The sequence below is a fragment of the Pleurodeles waltl genome, chromosome 4_1 (assembly GCF_031143425.1).
Source record: "Pleurodeles waltl isolate 20211129_DDA chromosome 4_1, aPleWal1.hap1.20221129, whole genome shotgun sequence".
NCBI lineage: Eukaryota > Metazoa > Chordata > Amphibia > Caudata > Salamandridae > Pleurodeles > Pleurodeles waltl.
The window spans coordinates 266,592,460-266,618,617 of NC_090442.1; positions in this window are offsets into that span (position 1 = coordinate 266,592,460).

The following is a 26,158-nucleotide window of genomic DNA, read 5'->3' on the forward strand; positions in this document are numbered from 1 at the left end:
CTGCATGGCAGACACTGAAAATCGCGACGGGTGCAACTGCACCCGTCGCACCCCTTCCACTCCGCCGGCTCCATTTGGAGCCGGCATCCTCGTGGAAGGGGGTTTCCCACTGGGCGGGCGGGCGGCCTTCTGGCGGTCGCCCGCCAGCCCAGCGGGAAACTCAGAATGACTGCCGCGGTCTTTTGACCGCGGTACGGTCTTCTGGCGGTTCCTGCCAGGCCGGCGGCATCCGCCGCCGGCGGGGGTCAGAATGACCCCCTGTGTGCTGTCGTGGGAGGCGGTCGACGATCGCTGTGCAACACCGCATTGGTTATCATTGGGGCCTATGGGTTCCAGGAACCAATGACGATGTACGCCGGTGGTGACGGTACGCACCGCCACGGACGTGACCGCTATTTTTTATCTGTTCACTCACTTGCTACCTGACCAGGAGAGGACCTACACTGCAAGTGCTGCTGTGACCTGTGTCTGGAAGCGACAATGACTCGAGTGTCTGGGGAAAGGGCCCCTGCCTTCACTTCGGAAGAGTTGGAGAGACTGGTGGATGGGGTCCTACCCCAGTACCCTTTACTCTATGGTCCTCCAGACAAACAGGTGAGTACACTGTGAGCATGATGCCTGGGGCATGAATGTATGGATTGCTGTGTGTGTAAGCCTTGTGTAGGGGGGATCTGAGGGGTCCAGGGCAGAGTGCAGCATGTATGGTGGTTAATGTATGTGCGTGAGGGTATGGGGGGTATGGTGGGCCATGAGTATAACAGTCCGGACTGTATGACTAATACCTTTTCTGCTGTTTCTTTTCTGAAGTTCAGCGCCCATCAGAAAAAGGGTATTTGGTGTGCCATCGCCAAGGAGGTGCGGACCCTGGGGGTCTTTGACCCACTGCCGCAAACGGTGGGAGGCCCTGCGCCGCTGAGCAAGGAAGATAGTGGAGATCTAGCTGGGGCAGGCATCCCAACGAGGAAGGGGTGCCCGTCGTACCCTGACCCCCCTTGATGTTCCGCATCCTGGCGGTGGCCTATACAGAGTTGGATAGGCGCTTGAAGGCATCACAGCAGCCACAAGGGGGTGAGTACAGATTCTGAATCATGACTTTGCACGCGTTAAGGTGTAACCTGGGTGGGGGATGTGGGCGGTGGGTGCCCCTAGGCCAGGGCGAACATGGCAGGGTATGTTCAATGATGGGCAAGCTCAGATGCACTCCAACTCCAATAATGTTAGTGGGCATCTACTAATGGGCAGGGTCCTGTGGGTCTAAGGTGTGCAGCTAATGGCATTAGACATTGTACCCCATGGGCTGGTGACTAGCACTGTAACTGGTAGTGTATGGCCTAGTGCATAGGGCTATTCCCTGTGAGTTGTGTATGCCAACGGAAGTGTTGTTGCTGCCACTGACCAAGTGTATCCTCTGTCTCTCCCCCTTTTTGTTTTGTCACCATGTCCTTGTGTGCATTAGCATCATCTGGTGGAGGAGCTGCATCCCACATGGGCCTGAAGGCCGAATCCACCGACGGTGAGGGCACCAGTGGGACGGAGGGCGAGGGGAGCACCACAACGGAGACAGGAGGGGACAGTACCAACAGCGACACCTCCTCCGATGGCAGCTCCCTGGCAGTGGCGGACACCTCTCTGCCCACCCCAACTACTGGTACAGCCGCCACCCCCCATACCAGCACCACCCTCCCAGCAGCCCCTCAGCGTGTTTCCCGTGCCCGCTCACCCAGGAGGGTGGGCATCTCCTTCACCCCAGGCACCTCAGGCCCTGCCCCAGTCAGCCCTGGTGCCCTCAGTGAGGAGGCTATTGACCTCATGAGATCCCTCTCTGTTGGGCAGTCAACCATACTGAATGCCATCCAAGGTCTAGCAGGGCATTTGCAACAAAGTAATGCATACTTGGAGGGCATTCACTGTGGTGCGGTGGGTGAACAGAGAGCATTTCAGGCTCTGGCCAACTCACTGATGGCAGCCATTGTCCCTGTCTCCAGCCTCCCCCCTCCAACTTCCTCTACCCAGTTCCAATCCCCTCAACCCCAGCCTATCCCAAGCACACCTTCAGACCAGCAGTCACCCAAATCAAAACACAGAAGTGGCTCAGGCAAACACAAGCACCACACTACATCTCACAGGCACTCACACAAGCACCATCCACATGCAGACACACCAATATCCACTGCCTCCACTGTGTCCCCCTCCTCCTCGTCCATCTACTCCCAGTAGCGTCTCCACTCACACGTGCATGCACTACATCCTCATCCACTACATCCATCACCAGCATGCCTATCACTACACGCCCCTCACTGACAGTCACCACGCCCACATCCATGTACACGTCCCCTGTGTACCCTCCCAAAGTACACAAACGCAAGCACTGAGACACCAAACAGCCATCCACCTCACAACAGCATCCAGCCCATGCACCTGCACCCAAACACAGCAGACTGACACCTCCTACAACCACTTCCTCTTCCTCCACACCCAAACCTTCACCCTCTTCCCGCCCCAGTGTCCCTAAGAAGCTTTTCCTCGTCAACATTGACCCATTCCCTACCCCTTCCCACCCCGACCTTCACCTTGGGCCGTGGTGGCCAGAACCCATCCCAGCACCTCAGCTACCCAGTCCACAGCCACTGTTGTTTCAGCAGCAGCTGCAGGTGTGAGAGGCTCCAAGGAGGCACCTGTCAGCCCAGCCAGTGTGCCAGCACCACCTGCCAAGGCCAAGAAGGGTTCACCACCTAGCAAGGGCAAGAAGGGGACACCAGCCAGCAAGGTTAAGGAGGCCCCACCAGCCAGCAAGGGTAAGGAAAAGACACCATCTGGCAGAAGCAAGGAGACACCACCATCTGCCAAGGGCAGGAAGGGTCACACAACACCAGCCATGGCACTTCAGCCATCCGAGGCTGCCGGTGAAGGCCTGGAGGCTACCACCACCACTGCCAGCACTGCCACCTGCACCACAGCCAGCAGCACCACTGCCAGCAGCATCAGGCCTAGTGGGCAGCCGTCCGAGGCTACAGGTGAAGGCCTGGAGGCTACCACCACCACTGGCAGCAACGCCAACTGCACCGCATCCAGCACCCCCCCATGCACCGCCGCCAGCACTGCCACCTGCACCACCGCCAGCAGCACCACTGCCAGCAGCAGCAGCCCCAAGGGGCAGGCGTCCGAGGATGCAGGTGAAGGCCTGGAGGCTACCACCACCACAGGCAGCACCGCCACCTGCACCGTGGCCAGTACTGCCTCATGCACCGCTGCCAGCACCACCACATGCACAGCCGCCAGCAGCACATTGGCAGCAGCAGCAGCCCCAGTGGACAGCCGTCCGAGGCTGCAGGTGAAGGCCTGGAGGCTACCACCACCACTGACAGCACCACCACCTGCAGCGCAACAGGCATCCACTGAGCAGCCGTTACTGCTGGTGAGCAGTGTGTAGTGGTGACTACATGGGCTGCAGTGCGTCCTGGCCCCTGCAACACCTGTCGGTGTGACACACAGGTGAGAGACTGTGACCTTGCTCCATCCAGGATGAAGCACACTGGGCACAAGGCCCCCTCCAGCACCAGTGGAAGAAGCCATCCACTCAGCCCCTCCTTGCCAGGATGAAGCAACCTAGGCACAAGGCCCCTCCAGAACCAGTGGAAGAAGCCATCCATTCAGCCCCTCATTGCCAGGATGAAACACACTGGGCACAAGGCCCCCTCCAGCACCAGTGGCAGAAGCCATCCACTCACCACATCCTTGCCAGGATGAAGCACACTGGGCACAAGGCCCCCTCCAGAACTAGTGGAAGAAGGCATCCGCTAGAGAGACTGTGGCTTTGCACTCCCCAGGACCAAGCAGTGGGCAAACCACCCACTTGAGAGACTGTGGCTTTGCACTCCCCAGGACCAAGCAGTGAGCAAACCACCCACTTGAGAGACTGTGGCTTTGCACTCCACAGGACCAAGCAGTGGGCAGCTCACCCACTTGAGAGACTTTGGCTTTGCACTCCCCAGGTCCAAGCAGTGGGCAGACCACCCATTTGAGAGACTGTGGCTTTGCTCTCCCTAGGACCAAGCAGTGTGCATGGAGCCCCCTCCAGGCCAGTGGCGTTGTACCATCTTCCGGCTGAGGTGCCCCCCCATTCCCCGTCCCCCTGAGGTGCCTGTGTTTTTTCGACCTGATGCCCCTGCAGTGTTCTCTCCGTATTGAGGGAGGAGTCAAGTGTGGCCTTGGCCTATGTATTATGGCCCAGTGGGCCACAGGCAGTTTGGAGTGGGCATTGTCCCTCCTTTTGTATATATTGTACATATCCTTTATTGCTTTAAGGACGTATATATCTAAATTTGAAATATTACACTCACTTTAATCAATTCCTTTTCTCCTTGAGTTATTCCTGAGGGTTATGGGGTGTATATGTGATGTTGTTGCATCTGTTTGTGTGTATGGTGTTGGGGGTGGGGGTAGGGGTTTTGCATGTTGCGTGTGTGTTTCACTCTCTTTTCCGCCCTCCCTTGTGTGCTAGGTGCAGTACTCACCGGGGTCGTCTTCGCCAGCGTTCGTGTTCCTGGTGCATGAGAAGGTACCGAATACAAACAAAGAAGGGCTAATATGTCGGGAGTGTTTAGAGAAAAGTTGATCCTGTGTACGGAACTCCCATCATAATACTAAAAAACCAAAAGTACACAGTTCCAGCCAATAGACTAGTACAAATGTATACAGTAAGTAATAAAGTCTATGAGTCTGCTCTTATTAGAACAAGAGCCCTCACTCACCAAATGGTGACATGCTTCATCATCGGGCTTTTGCTCCTCGTCAGGCCGGCACTGCAATGCCTGACGGGCCCCTTGTGGGGGCTCTTTGCCAGAGATCTTTTAAGTGTAAAGAATGCCAGTAGCTAACAATATTCCACGTAGTTATGGTGATTACCCGTGTCCTCATACTTAGGACTTTCTGTTATTTGACATGTTTGAGCCATGATTTAAGTTTGTCCTGAATAGTTTGAATGGATTTATAATCCTTGAGATATTTATACTTGTTATGTATGACATGTCATCTATATCTATACTTAGTTGACTATACAAGCCTGGACCACTAATGCTTATCGCTATCCCGATGGGGCCCATCCTTTAATACAAGGAGGGTAAGGATTCATCCTCTGAATTGAGAGGAGTCTGTTTGATTTATATTTCACAGTGTGATACATTGCACATTAGGGTTTCTCACCGGAATTAGCTCACTGTGCACATGGTTATATTTGTATTTTGAGTCTGTTTTTTTGCTCTTTGTAGGGTTATGTGGTACGAACAAATCCCGTATTGGGTTATAAAATGTGGATTAGGTACGTTTTTTGGTCCTGACGAATCACACCGATCTTAACAGACATTTTTTGTGAGAAACATGTTGACCCCGATGATAGAAGTATAGTTAGTTCTGTACTCTAACTCTCCACATTCCCCCAATTCAGGGACTGACAGTTTTTTGGTTTCTGAGGGTGGACTAGACATTACTTCTAATCCTTACCCACACTCTGTTTTTAATCATGACAGGGGTCTGGGTTGATTAAATACAATATTTCCAGACCTCTAGCCATTTTTATTTTCAAATACCCATATACCAATCCCACATACTAGCACTCAGCTACCGGCATTCTTTACACTTAAAAGATCTCTGGCAAAGAACCCTCACGAGGGGCCCGTCAGACATTGCAGTGCCGGCCTGACGAGGAGCAAAAGCCCTAAGATGAAGCATGTCACCATTTGGTGAGTGAGGGCTCTTGTTCTAATAAGAACAGACTCACCTTCACTCTATTACTTACTGTATACATTTGTACTAGTCTATTGGCTGGAACTGTGTACTTTTGGTTTTTTGGTATGAGAAGGTACACCAGCATTGGAAAAAAGTGCAGCTCGGGCTCCATGGCGTCGTGGTTCTTCCTTGAGTGTCGAGAGGTGAGTAGTTTCCCTTCAATGTTCTGTTTTTGATGTGCTTTTCATGGCGTTGGTACCGCCCCGGAAAGGCTGGCGGATAGGCGTGTTGTAATGCTGTGGACGGTACATTGTCTTCCGCCTGGCTGTTGCCGGTTACCGCTGCGGTGTTTGTTGCTACCGCCGTGGCGGTCGGTGTGTTAAAGTGGCTGTATGTGTTGGTGGTTTCCGCGATGGTCATGATTCAATTTTTTTACCGCCAGGCTGTTGGCGGTGTTACCGCCGCTTTAACACCGACCGCCAGGGTTGTAATGAGGGCCTAAGTGTCTTGTCCCTGTTTTTTGATAATTAAAAAAAAATATGTTAAAAAAACAAAGGGCCTGATTACAACTTTGGCGGAGGGGTTAATCTGTCCCAAATGTGACGGATATCCCGCCCGCCGTATTACGAGTCCATTATATCCTATGGAACTCATAATACTGTGGGCGGGATAGCCCTGAAATTTGGGACAGATTAACCCCCTCCGCCAAAGTTGTAATCAGGCCCAAAATCTACGTTAATCATCGACAACAACCAATAAGAATCAAATTTATTCGTTGGTATGTTGGGTTTCAAGATGGTGACTATCACTGCTGCAGGCAGGGAGGGCGGTAGCTGCCCCTTAGACAGGGAGTCATCATACATTGCTAGTTAGTGTTGGGCAACTAGCAGTGCAAAAGTATGTGATAAGTCTATCAAGCCCAGGCACTCTATCGTCAGAAAAACTTCAAATGACCTGTACTATTTCTTCCATCTTGTAGGGGACATCAAGGTACATATGATGTGCATTATCAAGCCACAAGAGTTGTAGCATGTCAAGTAGGCATCCAAGACCACCGTATCAAGGTCACGGAGGCTGTGTCCAAAGCAAAATAATAGGAGGTCATAGTCTGCACAACCTAATCTGACCGGGTGTGCATGTTGATCATCTAAGTGCTCACGATTGTAGGAGCTAGAAGAGAAGACCCACCAATTTCTTGCCAGATCTGTCTCCTTTGCCATACTGGCGTGCCACCACTTCACAATGAAAGTAATGGGTCACCTCCTCTGCATACTCAGAAAGCTTCATCCTGGGGGCAGCAAGGGGCAATGGACCATTTGAGCTGAAGAATTCCAGCTCATTTTTACGAATATCCACTTCAAGCTTAGTAAGTTGTGCACAAATTGCTTTGATGACACCGAATTGTTTAGTCATGCAGATTCCCCGATGAACAACCTTAAATGTCTCCCAGAGCACGGCAAGTCAGCAGATCCTGATTGTTAGTAAAATAATTAAGAATAGACGCACAGATTTCATCGCGGAACACCGCTTCCCAGAATGCATTCTGGGCCAGATTCCAGGTGAAGGACCTGGAGAGGGCTTGGGGGTAGGCAATTTCTAATAAGACAGAGGCATGATCGGACAGTGTTTTAGAGAAATGGGAAGCATCAATGGTCCAAATGAAGGCATTTGTGCATGTGTTGTGCATGGAGGTGACACAGGTGCCTTCGGTGCTGTGGGCATTCTGCCAGCACCATACATCATATAAATGATTATCCCTGATGATTGCCTGCTGTTTGGCCCCACAGCACCAGGTTGGGGTCATCGTGTATCACATTAACGGTCTGCATTGGGGACTAAAATTAAATTTACCACCCCAAATGATAGTAGCAGGCCCTAATGTAGTTATCAAGCACCAGTCCTCATCCAAGAATTCTGGGCTGTCTGTGTTGAGGCCATAGACCGAGGCCAGGATCACTGAGAGATTACACAGTGCTCCCTGCAGGGTAATGAACCCGGAGAATGTGTTGCATGTGCCAGTGTAATCCTTTGTGTAGGAGGATGGGCATGCCAAGTTCATAGTTTGAGTACAGAGAGGCATGTAGTTTAGCGGGGGTTAAGTGTAATTCTTGGAGGGAGCATATGTCGATGTTGTGCCTGCTGAGGTACACATGGGCAAATCTTGCCTTACGCTGATTATTAATGCCTTGGATATTCCAGGTCAAGCATCTGATAGAGGTTATGGGGGACCAAGGAGTTGCAGAGGAGCCTCTACCATAATGAAAAGAGTGGTGCACATTAGCACAATTCTGGCAAGCACAGGGCTGTTCCAGTGCAACAAGCAAAATATGCCAAGGGGCACAAGAAAAATACATCAAAAACTAAATACCCACTTCAACCCTCCTAAATGATTGAAAAGAACCATCCCTCCCAATCCTATTACTCCAGAACCAAACAGCACAATGGAAAACATCCTCAGGGACAGCAGTGGTCAAGGCAGAAATCCCAAACCATCAAAGACCAGATGATCAAAGGAGCATGTGAGGAGCTCCCCATGTAGTGGGGTAGTGCAGCAGCTCAGTCTAGGAGAACCAAGGGCCATCATGGCTTGTCCATGAGATCAGTGACCACATCTACAAATTAGCAGAAGTAACAATACTGCTGTGTAAAAGTACAGATTGAGGGGTCCAGGTGCAAGTGTAACAAAAGAAATGGCACCGGTCAAGTAGAAGAACTGTTGGAGATCTACTCGTTGTCGCTGAGGTGGTCAGTGCTTGCAGTATCCGAGGCAGGTGAGGAAGCAGCAAGTTTCATTGCAGGCTTAAGGACCATGAAAAAATTATGTTTTTCAACCAGGTTTATGCACAGCTTGGCCGGGTAGAGCAGGGAGTAGGCTATGTCGGAATTTTGACACCTCAAAGAAAAAACTCCTGGCATGCCACCTGCTCTGTGACAATAAAATCAGGGTAGATAGAGATGGTGTTACCCTGATACTTGATCTCTTGACATTCTCTGGCAAGCCGTAGAATCTCCTTTCAATCCCTGTAGTTGAGAAGCCTGGTCACAATAAGTTGTGCCAGTGCTCCGGGAGGGGGGACGAGGACCCTGCACCCGGTGTGCCTGCTCCACAATGAAAACCAGCAAGAGAGCCTCTCCAAACAGGGTCTGACTGCCTGTATGTCCAGGGGAAATACTGCCACCGGATGCCGCACAGTGATGTCTGGAGCCCTGACAGTGTTAGCGCAGGTCCCTGATGGTGCTTCAGCCACCAACCTGCTACTCTCAGGGAAGCAGTGTGCGGTCAGCTGCACTCTTCATGTCCTGAGGCTCAGGCCCATCACATTCTGCGGAAGAGGCTGGATATCTGTCTTCCGGGGACACCGTGTGCAGAAATCTTCAGCACGGCCACGACATGCCTCCCTCCATGATGAGCAACAGCCCCCTGAAAGCTGTGGAGCCGCCTGACACTGCAAATAAAGGCCAAATTATACCTTCGGCTAGAAGAGCCAAGCTAAGCATTGGCCATCTTGTGGCCGAGCTCTCCGGCACCTCCCATAAAAACCCTGGTTAGGGTAAGCCAATGCTGTAATGTTCCTCAGTAAGGGAAACCAAAAATATGAGTTTTAGGGCATAAAGCACGAAGAAAAAGTAAAGCCTGAATCAGTAGTCAGTGTGGACTATGACCTAGGCGCAATTGAGGGCTGGCTGCGATGGAGCAGAGGTCGGGTGCCCCAAGCAGGTCATCCTGGTGAAAGATTTCACCTTCTGATTTAGTCTCTGAAATGGAAGTCAAAATTGTTCAGTGAGGGAAGCCTGCGTCAGATTGCTGTTGGACATGATCTCGCGGAAGGTGCTGGTTTGGGCTGTTAAAGCTATGAGTAGGAAAATTCAAATTTTGCAGTCCTCACATGGGTGGATACTCTGTGCCTTTTCTCAGTAAAGATTCCTAAGTTTGTAACTTGGGCCTCAATTAGGGTTTTTCATGTTATTCCACAAACAGAATGAACAGCCTGTCTGCCTTTTTTCAAGTAAATTTTATTCTATGGCACATGTAAAAAGGTGCATGAGACATCTGTCACATATGTGACACAGAAACCTGTCCACCAAACTTTAAATCAGAACCATAGTCTTTTATATGAAGCTTAAAACCTCAAGCGAAACAGGTCTGAAGCTGTATTCAATGAAGTCCTCTTGAATTGGACATTTTTGCTGTAAGGAAATTGGGTTACTGGTTGGGGGTGAAAACATATTTAAGAAGTAACCACAACTCTTGCCAGGGTGAAACACAAGCAACTCCAGATTGACCTGTGCTCAACCCTCTGGATGCAAAGCACAAAGGCAGTCAGGCTTAACTTAGAGGCAATGTGTCAAGTATGTATGCAACAGTTCAAAAACTAATAAAGTGACAACATAACACAAGAAAAATCCCCCACCAATTTAGAAAAACAGAGTAAATTTCAATAAATAATTTCACACATAAATGACAAGAATCCAATTAGTAGAACTGGTGATAAGCAACTTTAAATGTTTAGGTGAAAGCAGAGCTGAAAAGTACAAAGCACCAACTGTGGTTACCTGATCGTGCCAGATCGGGACAAAGTCACAAGTTCAGGCGATGGAGTGCAGTCTGGATACAGATACCAAGTTAGTCTTTCTGAGAAATATACCTTAAATCCTGGTTGTGGTGCATTGTACTGCACAGCAGTGGTTCTGGGGAGTGTTGTGAGGTTCACATCGAAGATGTGCCATGCAGTGGTCGTTCCTATGAGCTGTGAGGGCGGTGATGTGGGCTTGCATTGGGACTTTGCTTCATCAGTTCTGATGAAAGGCTGGGAGGTCTGTATCGAGAACGAGTCAAGCAACAGCATTTCTGATGAGCTAGGCATGTTGCAGTGCATACTTGTGCGAGGCTGCGTTGTGCTGCATTGTTTCTGATGAGTCACTGCAAAGAGGTACATTGGGTCTGCTACACACTGCATTGGTTCTGATGAGATCACAGCTGTGCTGCAGAGCACATTTAGCTCCACTTCCAAGGATCCAGAACTGGAGAAGCAACACTTGGGGGCTTAGGACTCCCAGCAGGCACAGTCCAGGTGCAAGGTTCAAGATGGTTGGATTCTTTTCAGTCCCTGAGGCTGTCATCAGGAAGTCAGCCAAATAGCCCTTTGAGACACTCTGGTGGTATGGGGTTCAAAATGCAGGTCCAATCCTTCTCACGCAGGCAGCAGAGCAACAAGGCAGCAGAGTAGTATGGCAGCACAGCAGCCTTTCTTCTGAGTCTTCCACAGGTCCAGAGGTACACTCAAGAGTTGGGTCTGAGGGTCCAATATTTATAATTGTTGCCCACATTGAAGTGGAAGAAGCTTCTGTAGTCTTCCCCCTACAGAGGTGTCTGGAATTTCCTGCCTCCCTGCTCTGACTCCAGTTTGTCTGAGGGGATAATATATCAGTGTGAGTGCTGAGGCAGAGCCTTTGTGATGTGCAATTTTGGTAGGTCCTTCATTATGACAGAGATGGCTCATCCTTACAACATCTACTCCTCCTGTGTCTAACTATCTAGGAATAAAACACAAATACCAACTGCCAGCTATATCTAGTCATATGACCCAGGATAGAGGCACCAAATAGTTAGGACAAGAAAACGCCAAATTTCTAGTATTGGCATTTTCAGAATTGTGTCTTAAAATCCAACTTTACCATTAAACAGGGTTTCAAATTACATTCATATAGTGACCAAGTCAACTTTTCCACCTGCACCCTATTGAAAGTTATCACTTATTAAATGTAATATGGTGACCCAATATTATCATATGGGAGAGGCAGGCATTGTTGTAGTGAAAACTAATTCAAGTGTTTTTCACTACCAGGACATGTAAAAGTAAAAAAAAGTACATGTTATCAATGGTAAAGTGCGCAGAGCCCTAAGGCCAATAAAAAGCAAATTCAGCAAAAATCTGAGGTTAAAACAAAAATGTTTTGAGGAAACCCACACGAAGTTGACAGTTCTAACAGTTCACAGGGCTGCTGTAGAGATGTTTGATGTCCAAACACTTTCCAAACTAAAGCTCCCAGGACCTCAGGGGCAGCACATAGAGGCCAGAACTCACTGCAGCAGAGGCCTGGTTCACTTACTACTGGTGAGCTAGACAAAAGGCCTCTTAAAGCTTGTTGTGTCTCTATAGTCATGCAGGAGCATCAGCCAACTGACCCTTGGAGTTTACTTCTCATGTCCTTGTTTCAAGTAGGAGCAGGTCCAGCTCCTCATATCGCCACACAGGTCACAGGCAGGAGATTCAATCCTCTTCTGCTCTTCCACAGAACAAGATGTGTTCTGATGAGCTGTGTGTGAGGTGCTACTTTTGTCGTATTATCAAGCCTGTAGGTGGGTGTGACTTCTGGGCACCCCCCTAACCCAAGAAAAAAATTTTTTCATGGGCAATCCTCCCAACATTTTCAGAACATCCTATTTGCTATACTGCAAACTGTCTACGTTCTGCAAGGTCAGTCCTCCCTTCAAGGACTTTATAAAATTCAGCATTCCGAAAGAAATATATACAGATAATGGACCACCTTTCCAAGGAACAGAAATCCAGAATCCAGAGTTTCTGGAGTGGTCCGAGTTTGACACAGGAACATAACATCGCAATGGACATAAGATAATTGCAAGGCTGAACAATTCATGTGTACACTAACCAAGTCAATGCATGTGGTGAAGGATCAGACCTGAAAGCAAGTTTACACAGATTTCTGCTGGCATACAGGAGCACCCCTCACTGCACAACACAACGTTACAATTGGCCCTGATGCTGAAGGGAGGTGAATGTGACACAATCCCCACTCAGAATGGAAGGCACCAGTGCATGGTTCTGCAGGGACACTGAAGTGAAAATAGGAAAACAACAGCAAAGCAAGCAGGCACTGAAGGGCTCACTACTGAACCTGGCAGCAGCAGGCCTAGTGTTAATCCATGACTGGTACCCGGGATGGGAGTTCGGCACCCCCTACGAAAGAGGGCTGGTGACAGTAACAGCATTGAGGGGCACCCTAGCATCTGCCCATCGAAGTGCTGAGACAGTAGCCCCAAACATCTCATGGTTCAAACAGGTGAGAACAGCAGATGCCAGTGAAAAACACTGCACCGAAAGAGGCACAGATTGACACAACTATGAAACCTGGGCAGAGATCCAGGAGGAACCAACAATTATGATGACCAACTTGGGCAGCCAGGAAGGCAGGTGTGACAGAACACCTTTTCCACCCAAAATCTCTGTGTCCACAAGATGGATGCTGACCCAAATGACCAGAGTGGCTCCGGAGGTGATCCGGAGCCGCCAGTACTAGTTACTCCTGAATCCAACCGCCAGCCAGCATCTCCAAGACTTGTGTGTTCAGCATGGCCATCACGAAAAAGGGACTAAATGTGAACCAATGCTGGCTGGGATGCAGTGAACCACTCGGCTCGCTTGCAGGAGTTCTGACCCCATAACTTCTACTCCAACTCTACAGCTGAGCCCGACTACAGGGTATGAATTAAGGAGACTGTGCGCTACCCTAGGCACCATCTCATGATCCAGTACATTGCATCTGTGTAGTTCATTTGCAGAGGCTAGCACCAAGGCCCAATCAGTGTATTAGGCCATCCCGGCACGCAATACAACACCCCCTACTCAGTATCTAATTAGACAGACAAGTAGATATCTGTATATTAGGTGCTTCTTCATTTTGACTGTGAATAAAGCTACTTTTGATTGAAGCATGATTGAAGCTTGCTATGTATTCGGACTCATGCTGCCTGTATCAAAGGTGGCTCTAGTTTGTGTTTACATACTGCAGTAACGATTTGCGTTACTTATTGACAATTTACGTCAAGCCTTGACCTACGCAACAAGCATTGAGCTCACATGACAATCACATGACAATCCATCGTAAATATGGAGCAGTCAATGAAAAAGAAAGTTGTATAACTCAGTGCTGTTTTTTCCTGCAATGCAGCACAACATCAAGTTTTAAAATCAAGCCAACTGTGGGCCCGATTCACAAAGGAAAACTTAGACCAAAAGTCTAAGGGGCTCATTTACAAGCCCCTTGCACCACCGGAACATCACCTTTTGCAATGCTTTTGTGGTGTTGTGCCCTGCTCCATATTTACAAGGTGGTGTTAAGCCACTTTTTGTGGCTTAATGCAGCCTTGTAAATATTGGCTGTCCGACGCAGTTTTCTGAGGCCAAGGGGCATGCAATAGGTGTTGCTGTGGGAGTACCCACACAACACTCATTGGCCTTTGACACTGCCCCAGATTTACAAAGAAACGTAAACCTGAAGAAGCACAAAAACCTAATCCCTCCCCAGGAGTGACATCATAGTGGCGCAATGAGAAGAAATACTTTTATTTCTCATTGTTTTTTGCTCTTTCTATGTGTGCTGCATTCTGCATTAAGCATTCTGCAGCACACATAGAAAGCAAATTTCCATTAATGATTGTTTTTGTGCAGAAAGGTGTTCCTTCCTGCATATAAACAATCACCTCCACAATGCAGGCATCCTTGCACCATGGTGGAAGGGTGGCTGTGTTGGCTCTAGGCCGCTGATTTAGCGCTGGTGCAGAGGAAAACACAGGGATGCACTGTTTTCTGGTAAATATGGCATATCTCTGCATTTTGGAAATGATGCAGCTCAGCACAGTGAAATTGCTTGCAGCACTGTACTCTGCGATCTCCTTGTAAATGAGGACCTAAGTTTAGACCAATGTCTAAGTTTACAACTTTGGGAATTCACAAAGGTCATTTACGAATAGTATCTTTAGGTCCTCACTCGGACTAGTAAACTTAGACCAAAAGTCTAAACTTAGACCAAACTGTAAACTTAGACCAAAAGTCTAACTTTACTACCAGTAAAGTTAGAATTTATTATGTGAAAAAAAAGACAAATAACTAATTCTAAGTATATTGGATATCAAAGCCATAAATACTCTATCTCTTTCCCTCTCACTTTCTTTCTCTCTCTATGACTCTCAATCAATTCTCCCACTCACACACCCACTCAGACACTTAAACACCCAATCAGACACTCACGCACCCACTCACAGACCCACTCAGACACTCACAGACCCACCCATAGACCCACTCAGACCCACATGCACTCACTCACAGCTCCAGTCAAACCTTCATGCACCCAGTCAGACCCACTCAGTTACGCACTCACTCACACACCCACTCGGACCGTCAAACCCTCACTCACACACCCACTGACACCCTGATGCACCCACTCACAGATCCACGCACATACTGACGCACCCACTAAAACACTGATGTACTCACTCTCACCCACACAGACACTCTGACAGCCACTTTTACCCTCAAATCCAGCCTCTCACACCTATTTTCACACCAACAGAGGCCGCTGCTAACTTCTGCTGTGCATGTGCAAAGGGCCGTGCACAACATCGGGTTCCGTAGTTAGGGGGGGTTGGCTGTAGGGACAGGCTGAAGGCCTGCCCTTGTGGGCAACCCCTACTGGGCACAGGAGAAGGCAGTTCATGGTGCAAGGTTGGGTGCTCATAGGGGGTTGGCCTCAGGGCCGGCCCGCAGGGAGCACGGCAGTGGTTGGATTCACGTATAGCATTTAAAATTGCTATGTGTTAAAAAAACCATAGAAAGTCTCTGAAAAAAACAAAGGTTACAGGGATGTTATATTTAGGTTCTGAATTTACTTGTGCACTACGGTAACTATGACTCATGCCTTCGCCATGCATAGCTAATTACTCTGCATATTATATCATTGATTACATATCCTATGCCATCTCATACCCTCAATGCAACATTTGCAATAAACTTATTGATGAGACAACTGGGCATGGCGAGGATGCAAGCGATAGTTACCTTAGGGTGCGAGTTTTAGTTGCTTGAAAACTATAACTGCTGAATTTCTATGGTTTTGTACAAGTAAATTCAGAACCTAACTACAATGTCACTGTAACCTTTGTTTTTTTTCAGTGAATATATATATGTATATATGTACATAGCAGCTCGATTCGATTGACTGGGCAGACTCAGGTTAATAGTGACTTCATGGCAGAAAATTTGAGAGTGTAGCTTGAAAGGCGTGTCTCCCTATATTTTTAGGTATTTTCTGGGCCTCTTGTGTGGCCAGCATGCTTCTTCGTATAATGTGGAGTCAGTCCGAGGTTTCAATTGATGTGGAATCAGTCCGAGCTGAAGTCTCCAATATTTTATTTATAGGAATTTACAAAGCGCATCCATCACTCGTTCAAGTGACTCTAGTCGCATTTACCCAGATGCCTGGATAACAGCTGCTAAGTGTTTATTGGGTAAAAAGCCAGGCATTTAATTGCTTTCTATTCTAAATAAATTCTGTTCTTTGCACACAGCGAAGGAAAGTGTGTTCCACAATTTAGGATCAAATATAGAAAAGGCACTATATCACCATTTCTCATATCGACAATTGGGAAAAACAAACTGGTGGACTTTTGGTGTTACTGGATTATGTATCCATAGTTTAAGGAAAAGGAAGTGGGGACCTCTGCCATAATAGCTTTTATGATTTGATGCACTTAGCGATGGCAAGCCAATGCAGTTGTCAATGCAGTTGTTGTTTGTAAGCAGGGGTTGGTGATATTTCTTAAAGGTTAAAAATCAGTCTGATATTTTTATTTTGAATGCGCAGCAACTGCATGATAATTTTAATGGCGATCCAAAGTAAATGGCACTAGCGTTTTCCAATTTGACATAGATATAGGCATTTGCTACTTTATATAAGAAAGGGTGGCATGGCAAGATTTTCCTCTGAATAGGAATGATTTTTTTTTTATTCAGTAGGAACTTGAAGGTCCACTGTAGGCAGGAGCCAAGGATTGGGCAGCGGCCTAGGGATGCTGGCCAGAGAGGATCATTCCATTAAGAGATTTTATTACGAACTGGAATCAATTTCGTACTAGGCAATCAGTTTTTTTTGGTATGGAGGAAATCATGAACTGATGATACTGGTTAAAAGGTTTTAACAGTAGAGGTCTTGCCAGGTACCATAAATATGCTATTTGTTCTTTATCCCATAATCAAGTGGGCAGAGTCATGCAAGACAGTCTTCAGTCAAGGTATGATGGAACTCCAGACGACAGTGAGCTCATTATTGCCACCATCAATTACAGAACCCTGGTTTGTATGGTGGAGTAAATGCTGGTGGCTAGTACATAATGGATTTCGATTTACTAATCTGCAAGAGTGCCACAAAGCAAGTCCTATTAACCTCCACAGACAGATCATGACAAAATACACAGCAACTCTTTCAGAGGGGAAAAAGGTAACTGAGAAGAAAGAGAAAACACTAATGCGAGGCTTGTCACACTTCTTCTTGGACTGATGGTAAAATATGAATGTTTTGCGACTGGATTTCAGTTACAAAAAATGAATACATAACATAAGGAACCATTATTTCGAATGGATGCCCTAAACATACTCCTTTCAAATGCCAATACTTTATCATTTGCTTAACCCATTGAATGGTTTGGAAAACCTGTTCTGAATCATTTCTGTAGCATAACGGAGTAGCATAAAAAAGTAAAACATGGTACAAACATGAAGAGTAAATAAACAATCCATCAAACTACAATGGTACAGCTATACATAATTTAGGAAAAGTTCACAATATTTCACATTTCCTTTGTTTTAGTACATGCTATATAAAAGAGGCAAGCAAGCACCATATCAGAAGGCTATGCAATTGTTGTAGAAATAAAAAAGCAAAATGTAAAATCTCAAACAAATTGGCCGTAAAAGCTTTCTTCTGACTATTTGATAGAAGGAGCTAAAAAACACAATATGTAGGGTCAACTGGACAGACTTCCCATCACAAGAACAGGGGCTCAAATCCGACAAGGTGCAACTATTACCAGGAAACCCCAACAAGAGAGGTAAAAGATTAAAATAGAACCTGATGGGGACAAATCACTGATGTCTATAAGGGGGAAAAGAAAGATACTGTTGAAAGCCCTCGTGGATTTTTACCAGGTTGTAAGAGTGTACTGTGGATTTAAGGTAATCAAAAGAGTCTCTCGTCAACGAGGCCTTATTATAAAATAATAACTTTAAGATACCCTTTTCCAGGAGATGGCAAGACTCTACAGTGGTAAATAAACCAAGTTGGCCAATCATCTCACAGGCATTTTTCACTTTTTCACACCATGGAATATCTACGGCAGAATGAAGTCAGATTCAGTCCTTGATAACAAGCTTATTGAGACAGATCTCCTCCCTTACCCAGTACAGTACCACAATAAGAGGGGAGATATCCTCTATATAATGGATATCCAACTCACTGTGACATATGGCATTGGCACAACTGTGTGGGACCTGCAGTATAATTTTTAGGAAATTATTTTTTACTTGTTGAACCATCTTTACCTCGGTCATGCCCCAGATACCTGCCCCATAGGTTCCAATAGCCACACATTTGCTAGAGACCTCTTTAATTGGTTTTGAGCCCAATGTTTTCTAGGAACTTTGCAACCAATCGATTTTTCAAAATGATGTCTCTTCTACTTAACAACATTGGTTTCTAGTTATATTTATCATCAAATAGGATACCTTGATATGAGAAGGAAGTAGCCAGCAGCACCCTTGGTATTGTTAATAAAATGACAAGGTTTTTTTTAGCTGATCTTTCTCCACTAATCATTGTAACAATTAACCATTGATTAAATTTTGACAGACTCTACCAGTTCTACCAGCTAAAACTGCATCCAGGAGATTGGGGCGGGGATGAGCCCTGATCTATGGTATCTCTTTTGCTCTCAACTTTAAACATTTCTCGACTATTTTAATATATAGTGAAATCAAAAACAGGGCACGGACACATCCCTACCTTACTCCCTGTTTAATACTAAAATTGTCAGTGTAATATCCATCCTTACCATAAGGGACACAAGCAGATTCTTCCTTACACAATTGTCTTATGATAGAAATGATCCCACTCCCAACTTGCTAATAATAGACCATAGTATAGAGTGTGAAACACAGTCAAAGGCTCTGTGACGTCCATAAAAAAACAAATATATAGATCCCTTTTTGATAGCAGTATATTTGCCTATGACTAGACTAAGGTTTAGACATTGGTCTACAGTAGAATAAAACTGTATTGGTAAAGAGGTCATATGTGGCAGCCCACTCCTCCCACCTATGCAACAGAATACACCCCATAACTTTTACAGCAGCATATAAGAGGGATATGGGCCTTGAATTCTGTGGTTGGGATTTATCCCCTTCTTTATAAATAGGAATTATTACTTATCTATTCCATGAAGGAGGTGGATCTACCATAGCTACTGCATTAAACACAATGGTAAGCAAAGGGGCCCACAGATCCAGCCAGTCTGTAAAGACATCTAGTGGAACCCCATCTGGACCTGGTGCCTTGCCCTACTTACTTTCAGCCAGTGCCCTACAGGCCTCACAATATTCAAATACCAGAGGAGGAGTGGCAGTCTCTATAAGATCCCCTGGGCTATCATCTGTTTCATCCTCCAGGGATTCCTGAATAGAATAAATATTAGAAAAGTGGTCTACCCAATGGTGAGCTGGAATATGAACTTCTGCAGAAGGACCCAAAGGATCACTAAACCAGGGGGCATTAGCCACCCACTAAAAATCAGCACTATCTTTTTGTAGGCTGGCCATATGAAGAGCATTCCAGGCTTCCTCCTTGATCTGCTTTTTGCTTGCTACCAAAGCTAAACCACATTGCTTTTGTGGGGAGGTCTATTAGGGCTAGGTAAAGACTGCCTAATATTCACCACAATTTACATAAAAGCTACCCTAATCTCATTGGCCTCTGCTTGCATGTTAAGGCAGGTAACCACCTCTAAGTGCTTTTTTGCATAATAGATAAAAAAAGATTAGTGTTATTAACCTTGGCTCATTTTATAGTAAATCAATTTTTCCAGGCCAGAACTGGTTTATAGCAAAATTTGGACCTTGTTTTGGGCAAGGCCCCAATCCCCACCCTCAATGTTAGGGCAGAATGGTCGCTGTACCAAGTAAAAATGGACTCAAAGTACTGACGAAATTACTTGGAGTTTCTGAGACCAAAATGAAATCAATTGTTGAGGTGCACAAATTACTCGTAAAAGTGGGAGCAAGATTTGTAAGCGCTAATCCCATATCATTGGTCATGATTAAATTATACTTGACTAATAGATGAATCAATGTATTGCCACAGGAGTCATGTGATAGGTGTGTCAGATACCCTTCTTTAGAATCACGATTGCACACACTAACTTTGCTGGCAATTTGCAGGGGTGGACATTAAAATCTCCTAAGTAGAACACTCGTAGAGGCTTCAGTTGATCCTTACAAATCGCTTAGATAGAATCATCCAAGTCAGCATCCACCAAATCCACCTGATTTTTCTTAGATTTTTCTGAGATTGAAAGCATTGGTTATAAATATGAGCTAGAAGCATCTTCTAATGTCTCTGCAGCTCAAACATACAGAGTCACCGATAAACTTGCCCAACTTCCGGAGGAAAGTATTTATAATGTATGTTGCGAGTCCCCCTTTGGCTCTTCCTGAGTAAGAAGGTTGAGCCGGAATATAAGACATCTAATACCCTGCAATGTGATCTCCCTGCAGTGCCCACACTTCTTGAAAACAGAGACTGTGAAATTTTAAAATATATTCCCTCCAGTCAAATAGAGGCAACTTTGTTCTTTAGCCCTACTATTTTCAATGAGAATAATCCTATAGTGTTCAAATCACCCATAGTGCTAAGATGTTTAACAGGGTTGACTAACATAAAGGTTTGAGGTGATAAAACAGCATTAGTCAAAGTAGGAGCATTGGGTGGGGGGAAAAGGCATAGGTCAGACTCAACAAGATCAGTGGGAGGAAATTCACGCTTACGCTGCAACCTGTTTGAAGGGGGTCAGTCCTGACCATTAAGGTCACAGACAGCCAAACCCATTATACCTCCTTAAATCATTATCATTATTCTTTCGTGAGCAGGATCTGGCAACAGACTGGAAGGGATGCTGATTCTCATAAGAGGAAGCCATCATAAGGGGTCTATAGAAATAACTTCTAGGAAAGATCATACTGGATTTAGACAGAATATGGGTACTAAAAATGGGTACTAAAAATGATTGTAAAATCTTTTCAACCAATGCAGGCTGAGCGAAATAAATAACAACAAAATGCCCCTAATATGTCTCCTCTTCTCTACCCACCCAGTTCACAGGTGTAATCATTATCACATTTTGGAACACAGCATTTTATACATTTATTTTTCAGCTCCCTCCATGTTTCATGTTTATTCTCTGGAAGTGGAGGCCCCGTAACAACTAAGGGTTGGGATGTAAACTCCACTCAGCCAGCGAAGTTCCCAGAGTGTTTGCCACTCCACACTCCTCTAGGAGCACGGACTACAGCAAAAACTCCGCCAACCACCATGTGGCGGAGTTTACAGGCACCCACCAATCAGCGCTGTTTTGGAGTGTCTGCCAACACTCTGCTTCAATGTTTTTTATTTGTGTTGGAATTGTTCTGGGACATTTTTGCAAGTGATTGTGCTTGTTCTTTGTTAAACCCACCTTGTAACACTGGTGACGCTTCCAGTGATGTTGTGTGTGTTGGTTAATGTTAATAGCCTGCTGCGTCACCCGTAGGTTTTGAGTCATAGCATTCACCACTGAAAATATCAAAATGGTGAGTCCTTAATCTCCCGCCCATTCAGAACAATGTAATAATTTGAACTGATGTGTTTCCTTCCCTTTAATCACAGTCATCAATATTAGTATTCCTCAATAGCTAGCAAGAACGGGCTGTGATTCAAGGAACATCATGGATGTTCTCTGACTGTACCAGGTGAGCATACAGCAGCTTTGGTTGAAGACAGCCTTGATTAGCATACGCAGAGCTGTGTGAGGAGTGCAGTGTCTGCACAGTAGTGGATGCTACGGGTAAGGATTGAGGTACTTTGGCAAAGCAGTGGGTGCTAATCTTCTTCTTGATACAGCAGCTTTGCTTGCAGACCCGGGTGAGTCGCACATGACCAGCATGAGAGTGACGTGCTGCTACTGCAGTGGCTGGCTGCTGCGGTTTTGGATTGAGGTGCATTGAAAGAGCAACTGTGGTACTGCTAATCTGATACAGCTGTATTGTTTGCAGGCTGGTGTGAGTTGCAGACCAATGCTAGAGTGATGTGCTGCTGCAGCGCTGGCTGACTGCAACAGGTCGGGATTGAGGTTCATGTGAAGAGTGCTTGTGGGTACATACTGTCTAAAGTTTCCTTTATCTGCGATTCACTAACCGTCCCTTCGACTCCATGAAATATTCAAGCATTGCTTGTGTAATTCATCAGTGCTTTCACAGGGTCAGGAGGGAATGTCTACAAATCAGCACAACTCTTTTGACAGACCTGCAGTACCGTTATTATCTTCTGGAGATACACAGGAGAATAAGTCACATTGCATTCTTCGGGGTTGGGATTTGAAATTGAATGCCTGTGGCTGATCCAGTGTTCTCTTTTGTACGTGCTCCAGCCCCTCTATTGCAAATAGCAGGAGCTGGGTACATTGAGGACAGGAGCGGAAAACATTATCTTTGGCATCAGGGTGTTCTTTCTTTGAAAAATGTTGCAGTTATCACAGTGCTTAATTTGTAAGTAAAAAGGTGCTGGTGCTCCAAGCTCTCCTCTTAAACACGTGGCTGCTGCAATTAAATGTGCGAGCACAGAATATTGAGGCAGCGTAATCCTGAAGCCATCTCGGGCCTCTTCAATCCATTTACAGCACCCCCTGCGCCTTCAGCTCACTCTTGCAGCTTGCTGCTTTCCCCTTTCTGACGCTTTTTTGTTTTCCTCTGTCTTTCCCACATGTCTTTTGCTCACAGTAAATGCTTGAGACTAAGTGCCGGCCCTCAAAAATAAGTGCCAGTGCTCCGCACCGGAAACAACAAGCACAAATTAAGCACTGAGTTATCATCTATACTTCACAGCATGCGGCATGCCTCACCCACCCCAGTCTACAAATGTGACTTCCTGGTTAAATCCTGGAAAATAAGGTTGTCTATGACTAATACACACCCCGGAAATCTAGAAAGAAAGCAGGTGCCTGGGATATCACAGTGGAAGTGTTCAGTGGGAGAGTGATATCTCCATGAAGTAGATTTCTTAATTCCTTAATTAATTTCTCATTTCTTATTTCACTCACCTGACTGCACCATAGCCATTTTTTCTACTCTTCATGCCCTTTACAAACCCTATATTTGTGTTAATATGTGTGATCTGGGTGTATTTCTCAAAGTTTATGTTTTTGTGTAAAAGGTCATGGTTGAAGGATTAGCCACACCTAAAATCTTGTGATATTAGAGTCATGTTTGCTACATTCAGTGGAGACACTAGGTGTTTATTAACTGCTTCTTCAAACTGTTTCATCAAGGTTGTTTTCAGAAGTCCTTTGATGTCTCATGCGTGTCCCTCCTCTTGGGGCCATTTCTTTGACTGTTGCAGGAGTTGCCTCTCTCCAGCCTATTTTGCAGAAGTAGAACTAATGGTGTCTTTACAAAATTCCGAAGAGCAAATATTGTGTTAGTAAAATAATGTGTCAAGAATAATGAGGACAAAAATATTAGGGGTGGGCAGTAAACTGCACTCTTCCACAGAGTTCATGGAGTTTTGCCCACTTTGCAGTCCACTTGGAGCAAATGTTTTTTCTCACAAGCGGCTCACCAACGTTAAGTTGGCGAGCGTAATCGAGAAAATTGAGTGCTAGACGCCTCCTGGTCAAGATTTCTGAACATGGGCGGTCACAGCAGGCCACTACTGCTCACAATGAGAAAGCTACTGCTCACGTTCAGAAAGCTGTTGAAGTAAAAAATTTACTCCAGCAGCGCTAAAAATCAGCACGAGCAGTGCAACATACTGAATGTACATGGAACACAGTGGAATCTCACAATTTGTTTGATAGCTGCAGAATTCAGGGGATTGAAACTCATCAAGTTCCACCCACTGCTAAAAATACTGTGAAGGTAAGTTTCTAGGAGTAAGCAAAGTTTTACTATGCTTAACTGCACATAAATGTACCTTTGTGATATATATATTTTCAAGGTACGTAGATGTGGAGTTAAGAATCACAAATCTATGCTTACCTAGTTGCACTTACCTTCTTGATATGTTAGTCTTCGATATTTGTGACACAATATTCTGCCCACACAATATTTTTCACTTTGATAATCTGTCAAACAAGCAAACTAACTGATCTTTGCTTTTGTGGGGATCTGGAGACTATAAATTTAACAATTAAAATGCCTTTTTGTTGTGGTTCATTACTGATTTACAAGCAAACGTAATAAGTCTCAATAAAAAAAGCTGAACATAAATGGTCCTTTGTAGGCATTTGTTACTGCAAAGTAAGCAATAAAAAAGCAAAGGCAAAGCCAGCTACATTATGCAGCAGGATAACAGAACAGAAGCAGAAAATGGCTGAACAGTCATGTGGCCCATCAGCATCATCAGTTGAATGAGACAGCAGAAGCAGTGGTGCAGAGCAACACACTTTTGGGATTAAATGGTGGCATCCACTTGAAGGCGACTAACCTGCATTTCTGGTTGTTACTGTTTGTTCGGAGACTTACCAATGCCCCAGGTGCTTCAGACAGGTGACATTGGTCCTGATGAGACCCTACAATTGAGATTGGGTCGAAACACCGCCACCCTGTTCCCTGATTACAGAATCACATGGAAGGAATATATAAATTAATATAATCCTCTAATATGAAATGTGTTCCAAACTGTTGAAAACTAGGGTATTTCTATCAAATACACACACACACACACACACACACACACACATACACAAACACACACACACATCTATATATATATCAAATACACCTGCATTGCGTCATCTGCACTTTTCCATTGTACACTTTGCACCTTGTAGTGTATATACCTTATACGAATAGTGAACTGTTGGATCTTGACTAATGTTCACAATTGTTATATATCAACACAACACTAATCATTATACAAATCAACTGAATACCTTGAAGGTAGACTATTGGTATTCTTACTGAGGCCCTCATTACGACCCTGGTGGTCATGAGACCACCAGGTCCGCAGTGGAGGTCGGACTGCCGCCGAAGCAGCAGTCGGGCCTCCAGATTATGACTGTGGCAGAGCCGCCACGGTCCGACCGACAACACCGCCAGGTTGCCGCTAGCCAACGGTCTGGCGGTGGCAATGGTCTCAATCCGCCAGGGCAGCACTGCCCTCTAGATTACAATCTGCGTTTCCACCAGCCTTTGCATGGCGGTCACACCGCAATGCAAAGGCTGACAGAATGGATGTGTCAGACATGGGCAGTGCAGGGGCCGCATGGACAAACCTGTCGCACTTTCACTGCCGGAATTACGGGCAGTGAACAACGCGATGGGTGCTGCTGTACCTAACGCACCACAGCATTGCTGCCGGCTCGATTACGAGCGTTGTGGTGAGTATTCCAATGGGCCAGTGGGCGGAAACGCTGTTTCCGTCCGCTGGCCCAGCGGAAAACTCATATTAGGGACAGCGGGTGGAAAACCGGGGTGGCGGTTTTCGGTCCAAAAGAGTTTGGCGGGAGGTCCTGCGTCCCACGGTCAGCTGTTTTTTTAATCTGAATTTCGAGACAAAGACTCTATTAATAATGACACCACCAATGGTTAGTAAGGGGAGGTCTGTTTGTCTTTTCATTTTTCTTGCTTTTGTTATTAGGGTTTTTGCTATAGCTATTGCACAGTGAACGAGGGCCAGATTTACTGAATACTCACAGCAAAAAACTGGTTGTAATTTGTGATGAGTATTTTTGCAATGAGTATTGAATTTTACTAATAAATCCATGTACTAATAGGTCGGTTTGTAAACTTGTGAATCAGAGAGGTTGATAATACGACCTACCTCATTAATATTTATGAGGTAGGTCACAAATTATCATGCACTCTGATTGGTGGCCATCAGATGGGTGTTGGTCGGCTAGAGTCGGCAGACCACCAGTTCTTTGATCAACTTTTAATAAAGTTACATTCTTTGCAGTCTCGTTCTGGACAGATTTGGCTGCCCTTTGAAGGTAGCATTGTATCTTATACTTTTCTATCAAATGTAAGCTCTTCATTGACTGCTTGTGGAGTCTGTTCTGAATGTTCTTCTTTCGTTTTATTGCTTACCTCACTATTGTTTTTTTGTTCTGCACAAGAAACATAGCTCTCTCAACAATGCTATTTGGATTGGATATGTTGTATTCTTCCACATCTGACGTCATGGTACTATTTTCTCAGTCTGGCTGTTACACACACGTAGACTTGTTAAAGGAGCATGTGTTCCCATTTCACTGTTGCTTACTTTGTTTTTTTGAATCACTTAATACCATTTTCTTTTATTTTTTGGCATTTTCCCCTATTACAGAATTCATGTT